The sequence below is a fragment of the Elephas maximus genome, chromosome 3, assembly GCF_024166365.1.
Source record: "Elephas maximus indicus isolate mEleMax1 chromosome 3, mEleMax1 primary haplotype, whole genome shotgun sequence".
NCBI lineage: Eukaryota > Metazoa > Chordata > Mammalia > Proboscidea > Elephantidae > Elephas > Elephas maximus.
Window position 1 is genome coordinate 36,117,922 of NC_064821.1, and position 7,584 is coordinate 36,125,505.

Consider the following 7,584-nt stretch of genomic DNA (forward strand, 5'->3'; position numbering starts at 1 on the left):
TGGTTTTCAGATGTAAATTACCAGGCCTTTCTTCCTGGTCCATCTTAGCCTAGAAGCTCTGCTGAAACTTATTGATCATCACAGCAACACTCAAGGCTCCACTGACAGATGGTGGCTTCACATGAGATACACTGGACGGGAATCAAACCAGGTCTGCCATATGAAAGGCAAGAATTCTACCACTGAACCCCCGCTGTCCCCATAAATCAGGGAATAGCCATTCCCATCTCAGAAGGAGTTTTCATTCACAGACCCTACATGGGGCTCCAACGCAAGGGTCATGTGTCTGTTTCCTCAACAAGTCTTCATTGAGCACCTAGTAGGTGCCAGGCGGTGAGAACACAATGGAGAGAAAGTCCAGTGTGGTCCTCTCTCCTCAGGGCCACACATCCAGATGTTGAACAAGTAATTTTCACTACAGAGGGCGGTGAGGGTGACACTGGAGGCTCTGTCCAGGCAGAGGCTCTGACCACTCACGGAGGCCGAAGGTGGCACAGGGGCTCTGTGCAGTCTGGGTTCTGCTGCCCAGATGCCCTGGTGCACGCTGCAGGGTTGGGCAGCTCGGAGCACTGGGACCCTTGTGCCTGGGTGAGAGAGAAGGCCACCTCCAATCCCCACCTGTGTTCCTTGCTGCTAATCAAACGCCCAAGTGTGGGCATGAGACTAAGCGGAAAAGCAATCTGGGGACTGTTCCCCAGTGTTGAGGAGGATGTGGAGGAATCAGATCCTCAAACACTGCTGGTGGGGGTGTAACATGGCATTCCGAAAACAGTCTGGTTGTTCCTCAAATAGTCAAACATAGAGTTACCATGTTGTTGGTTGATGGTGTTGGTTGCCGTCAAGTCAATTCCACTCGTGGTGACCCCATTTGTTAGAGTCGAACTACACTGCATAGGGTTTTCTTGGATGTAATCTTTACGAAAGCAGATCACTAGGCCTTTTCTTCTGTGGCAAAGCTGGGTGGGTTCGAACTGCCAAGCTTTAGGATAGCAGTTGAGAGCAAACCATTTGTACCACCCAGGGACCTTAGAGTTGCCACAGAATCCAGCGATTCCTCTCCTACATGTACACCCAAGAGAAAGGAAACATATGTTTACAGAAAAACTTGTACACAAATGTTTATAGCAGCATTATTCGCAATAGCCAAAGGGTAGAAACAACCCAAGTGTCCAAGAATGGATGAATAAATACACAAAATCTTCTATACCCACACAATGGAATATTAGTCAGCTGAGAGAAGGGAATGAAGCACTGATACATGGTATAATGTGGATGCATCTTGAAAACAGACAAAGTGAAAAAAAATCATACACAAAGACTACGTATTATATGATTCCATTCATATGACATGTCTAGAACATGGAACTGTATAGAGACAGAAAGCATAGAAATGGCTGGCTAGGGCAGGGGGTGGGGGCTAAGGGTGTAAGGAGGTGGTAACTAAAGGATATGGGGTGTTTTCTGAGGTGATGAAAATATTCTGGGATTAGACATTGATGATGTTTGCACACACCTATGAATACGCTAAAAACCAGTGAATTGCATGCCTTACATAGGTGAATTGTGTGGTATGGGAATTATACATCGATAAAGGTGTTCAAAATTACCTAGGGACCATTCCCTGGAGTGGGGTGAGCTTGTGGCTTTGTCTGTACCTTCAGCCTCATCCACAACTCAACCTCACCTCCCTGTACCTCCAAGGCCCTCTGATTGGCAAAATGGAGTGGAGGTGGGAGCTGTGTGTCAACTTTTAATGAGTTCCCAGGTGCTGCTGAGAGTCCCAGGCTGTGTTCACAAACTTGGGATTGGCTTCCTGGGGGTTGTTAAAAGTTGGGCAGGTATGCAGGTGTACGTCTCTGATGTCACCCAGGTGAGAACCTGGTTTGTCTCTGACATGTCCTCTAGGAAGCCACCCAAGGGCTTCAACCACGTGCTCTGAGAACATTGGGATGGGCTCAGGAGGCGGATTCAGATAATTCTACTAATTTCCAAGTATGGAGACCCCATGATGTCATTTCAAGTGAATGCATTGGGGAGGTGTTGTTTTTCCTTTTTAAGCAGAGACCAGATGCCCTCCAGTGTAAGTTGTTCGTTTCATTTGCAGTTCTTGAGCACAGGTTAATAGGCAAGGGGAGGCTTGATTGGAAGCCTGGAAGCCCTGTGCTTCAGAGTTCTGACTCACATCATACAGACTCAGGTTCAAAGCCTAGCCCAGTCACTTTCTGGCTGTGTGTCCTTGGAAACATGAATTCACTGCTCTGAACCTCCTTATGCAAACAGCAGGGCTAATAGTGACTACATCTGGCCCATGGTGCAGTGCATGTAAATTTTCTGGCACATAGCTTGATTATGCTCGATGGTATTATGTCATCACTCAGCAGAGGGCTGTAGGTGTTTGGCAACAGCTGGCTGAGCCCAATTACCATTTCCTGAGTTGGCAGGAGGATCAACTCGGTAAAATGCACAAAACTTGAGTGTCCGTAGTACACATAGGCAGTTGGGTATATAAGTTTATAACTGAGAGGAGAGGTAATCGCTTTTATGTACAACGTTTCTTTATTGTATCATTTCTTCTGCCTTTTATTAATTCTGAATGTATTTTGTGTCTTCTACATACTATTGTTTATAAGATTTATCTATAGTTTTGCAAATAGCAATAATGTATCCATGTTTAAGGCTCTATAATATAGCATTAAATAAATTCATCTCAATAATTTATTCTGGTACTGTGGATCGCTCTGTTTGTTCCATTTTTGAAAATTTCAAACAATGCCACAATAAAAAATTTAGCACACATTCCTATGCACACAAAGGCCAAAGTTTCTCTAGCGTATGTGTCTTAGTCATCTAGTACTGCCATAACACAAATACCACAAGTGGATGACTTTAACAAAGAGAAATTTATTTCCTCACAGTCTAGGAGGTTACAAGTCCAAATTCAGGGCGTCGGCTCCAGGGGAAGGCTTTCTCTGTCAGCTCTGGAGGAAGGCTTCCCCTGGTCCAGGAGTTTCTCAGGTGCAAGGACCCTGTGTCCAAAGGATGTGCTCTGCTCCTGGTGCTGCTTTCTTGGTAGTGTGAGGTCCCCAACTCTCTGCTAGCTTCCCTTTCCTTTTATCTCCTGAGAGATAAAAAGGTGGTGAAGGCCACACCCCAGGAAAATTCCCTTTACCCTGGATCAGGGATGAGACCTTGGTAAGGGTGGTGTTACAATCCCACCTTAACCCTTTTTAACAGAAAATTATAATCACAAAATGGAGGACAACCACAGAATACTGGGAATCACGGCCTAACCAAGTTGATACACACATTTTGGGGGGGACATAATTTAATCAATGACAGTATGTGCCTAGGTGTGAAATTTCTGAATGTTGAGATATATGCATATTTAAATGTCCTAAAAATACCTGGATTTATCATAAGCACTTAAAGATTTTTATGCTATTGTACATGTAATCTTTTCTAAATATTTCATTTTCTATTGGTTTTTTCTGGTGTCTAAAACTACAGTTAACCTTTGCGCACTGATTTTGAATGCATCAAACTTGGGGACAATTCTTACAAGTTCTAAAAGTTGTGTGTAGATTATTTGTGTTTTTGTGTATACAATATCATCTGTGAATAATGGCAGTTTTTATCTTTCTTTTTAATTTTTATAACTTTAATTTTCTTGTCATACTTCCTTGGCTAATACCACTAGTATAATATTGAAAAGAAGTAATAATTGTGGGACCCCATATGTTCTTCCTGACCTAAAATGGAATATTCTCAACACTTCACTGTTAAGTATGATTATGGTAGGTTTGTGTGTAGATACATTTTTCAGGTTAAGGAGCTTCCCTTTATCCCAAGTTTGCAAAGTTTTTTTTCTTAAAATCATGTTTTTCTTTTTTATTGAGTTAATATGATGGATTACCCTGATTAAGATTTTATATGGAAATTTCTCCTAGACAAGTCACTTAACCTCTGAACCTCAGTTTGTTCCTCAGTAAAATGGAAATAATAAAATACCCACCTCCCAAGGATATTCTCGGGATTGAAAACGCAGGGCCTGGTGGCTCATATAAACTGGACATGAATTCAGCTATGAATATTGCTAAAGGATGGTACTGCCCTCAAACCTGGGCCAGCAAGACACCTGCTTGGGCCCTGAAACTCTCGGGTCCCATGCTATTGACTGCTTTCCTCAAAGGAATTTCTCCTCCGGTGTCAGTGTCTTCCAGAGGGGCACCCAGACCCAGGATGAATCTGAGTAGGTCCCAGTCATAGGAAATACCTTAAGATTTTCCAAGTCCCCTATGCTTCCTGGCACCTGCCCGGGCCAGGTCTAATCCCCATTTCTTCTCTTTAGGGCACTCTTGGCCCTCAAACCTATACATGGGCTTGACCAGATGTTCCAAGCAGCTCTGAGCCTGACCCCTGTGCCCCGTTGTCATGGCATTTCTTTTATGGGTTCATCTGGGAACCAGCAACTAGATGGCACTAACATGTTGGTTTTGGGGGACATACAATTTGGAGCCAGGATGAGTTCAGGGCTGTGGGTGACAGATGGATCAACACCAACACTTGGGTACAAGTTAGGTATGAACCTGTGTGTCTGCTCTTGCATCTTAATTTTCTGGTGCCACCTCTCATCTACAGTATCTGAAAGGGACAGGGATGGTGGCAGGAGCCCCTTCCCCTGTGCACACCCCTGCTGCTGACCCCCAAAATGGTCACCCACAGGTCATCCACCAGCTCCACACCACATATCTGACACTGGTCCAGGGACGGTCAAGCTTCTCTCCTCCAAGTGTTCTTGCAAGGACGGTGGGCCTTCAGATCCATGTCCTCTGTAAAGCCTTGGGTTTGGTCCCCAGCTCCAATCATTACCATGCCATTTGCCATCAGAACAAGTGACTCAGGCCTCTGAACCTCAGTTTCCTCATCTTCAAACTAGAGGAACAACAGAACCTACCTATCAGGGTGGTCCTGATGATTGAATGAGTTAATGTGAACACAGTATGTGGCCCTGACTCAAGAAACATACATCTAGCATTGAACACCATGCTACAGAATTTGGACTCTGGACAATAGGAAAGACTCTGCCATTGAACTCCATACAAGTGGCATCTGTTGAGTCAGTAGTGCTTGCCCAGCACTGTTCTAGGCCCTGGGACACAGATAAATCATATCCAGCCCCAGACCCATGATCCCACAGCCACAGCACAATGTGAAGGGCTGTGAAGGAGACATATGCTGGGCACTATGGGAAAGTGTGGAGGACATGGATGTTTTTCTCTGGGTTTTAAAGGATGAATAGGAGTTCTCTTGGCTGTGGCAAAGGAAAGAGCGTTCCAAGCGGAGAGACTCAAATGAATCAAAGTATAAAAAAAAAAAATAGAGTAGGTTTATTAGTGATTTCTAGGGATAGGTTGGAGGGAGGGGAAAGGAGGATCCGGTGCTTAGGGGATACTGAGGAAAATTGTGGGAATGAAGAAAAATGATGCTTGAACGACATGATGAACATACTTTATGTCAATGAACTGTACAGGAGAAGAATGTTGAAATGACGAATGTTTTATTACATATATATTTTGTTGTCATTGGGTGCCACCAAGTTGTTTTCTACTCATAGTGACCCCATGTGACATAGTAGAACTTCCCTGTAGGGTTTTCTTGGCTGTAATCTTTACAGGAGCAGATAAGCAGGAGCAGATAACCAGGTTGGTGTTTGAGGCCGCTCGTTGGCCTCAAACACCAACCTTTCAGTTTCAGCTGAGTGCTTAGCTGTTTGCCCTAACAGGCCTCCTACATATATATATTTACACAATAAGAAAATGCTTATGTGTGGAAATTGAGTCAATGAAACCATTTTTGAAGTCAGCAGAGGAATAGGTCTCGGGGTGAAATCAAGTTTAGTTTGGACATACTAAGTCTGAGACACCTATTCGACTTCCGAATGGAGATGACAGTGGCAATTGGGTAAAATCACAGAGGGAGAGGTGAGGTCTTCTATTTGCAAGGATTTTGTTGGGTTAAATGAGATCCTTCTTCTTTCTGTCCCACCTACAAGCATGGTGGGAATGTTAGACATCCTATTGTTGTTTTTGTTAAGTGCTGTCAAGTTGGTTCAACTCATAGCGACCCCATGTACAACACAACGAAACACTGCCAGGGCCTGCGCCAGTCTCACGATGGTTTTTATGCTTGAGCCCGCTGTTGCAGCCACTGTGTCAATCCATCTCACTGAGGGTCTTCCTCTTTTTTCAATGACCTTCTACTTTACCAAGCATGATATCCTTTTCCGGGGACTTCTTCCTAATAACATATTCTATCACTACCCTTTATGGGTTTTATTTAAGGAGCTCTGGTGGCAAAATGGTTAAGTGCTCGACTGTTAATCAAAAGGTTGGTGGTTCAAACCCACCCAGCAGCTCTGAGGGAGAAAATACCTGGCAGTCTACTTCTATAAAGATTATAGCCTGGGAAACGCTCTGGGGCAGTTCTCCTCTGTCCTATCTGGTTGATATCTGGTCACTATGAATCAGAATTGGCTTGATGGCACACAACAACAACAACGTGGGTTTCATTTAAAATTTTATTTCATTAGGAAAGAATTTAGATTTCTGGGACTTTTTGAAATTTCTGTTTTCATTTGGTTTCCTTTCTCTTCTTTTTTCGTATTTTCCATTGCTGCATTTTATTATTTATTTTAAGGAGCTCTGGTGCTGAGGGGTTAAGCGGTCAGCTACTAACCAAAAGGTCAGAGGTTGAGACCCACCAGCCGTTCCTAGGGAGAAAGATGTGGCAATTGACTTCCTTAAACATTTATGGGCTTGGAAACGCTATGGGGCAGTTGTACTCTGTCCCAGAAAGTTGCCATAGATGAGAATCGACTCAACAGCAATGAGAAATGATGTATTTTGGTTTAGTCACGTTAAAAAACACACACACACACAAAACCCATCGTCAATTCCAACTCATGGTGACCCCATGTATCACAGAGTAGAACTACACTCGATAGGGTTTTCTTAGCTGTAATCTTTATGGAAGCCGGTCACCAGGCCTTTCCTCCAAGGTGCCACTGGGTAGGTTTGAACCTCCAACCCCTCAGTTAGTTGTCTAGTGCAAACAGTCTGCGGTCACCCAAGGAGCTCTTAGTCATGTATGAACCTGGTTACAGAGAAATCAAACACTACAGAGTGATTATTGAAAATGAAGTCCACCTTTTGCCTGCAAAACTGAAGTCTCCGAGGACAACACCAAGAAAACTCTCAAAGTTTCGTTGCCATTTTACAAATGTTCTCTCTTCTAGATGCACTTTAGAATCCTCTTGTCAAGTTCCGTGAATATGCCGTTAGCTTTCTTTTTACTGAAATTAACTTATAGATTAATATAGGGATCCTTGTATTTAATTCTGAGTTTCTGTAATTGCGTTTAGAATTTATGAGAGCTCTTTCATGATGACTGATTCCCTGTTTTAATAGAATTTTCTTCTGTGGGTACACTATGTCTCAAGTCTCTGTGGAGAATAAATGTGAGCAACTTCTTGCGTTGTCTCTGTAACTTGTGGGTCAGTTCTGGCTCATGTGGCTTTTTCTCTTT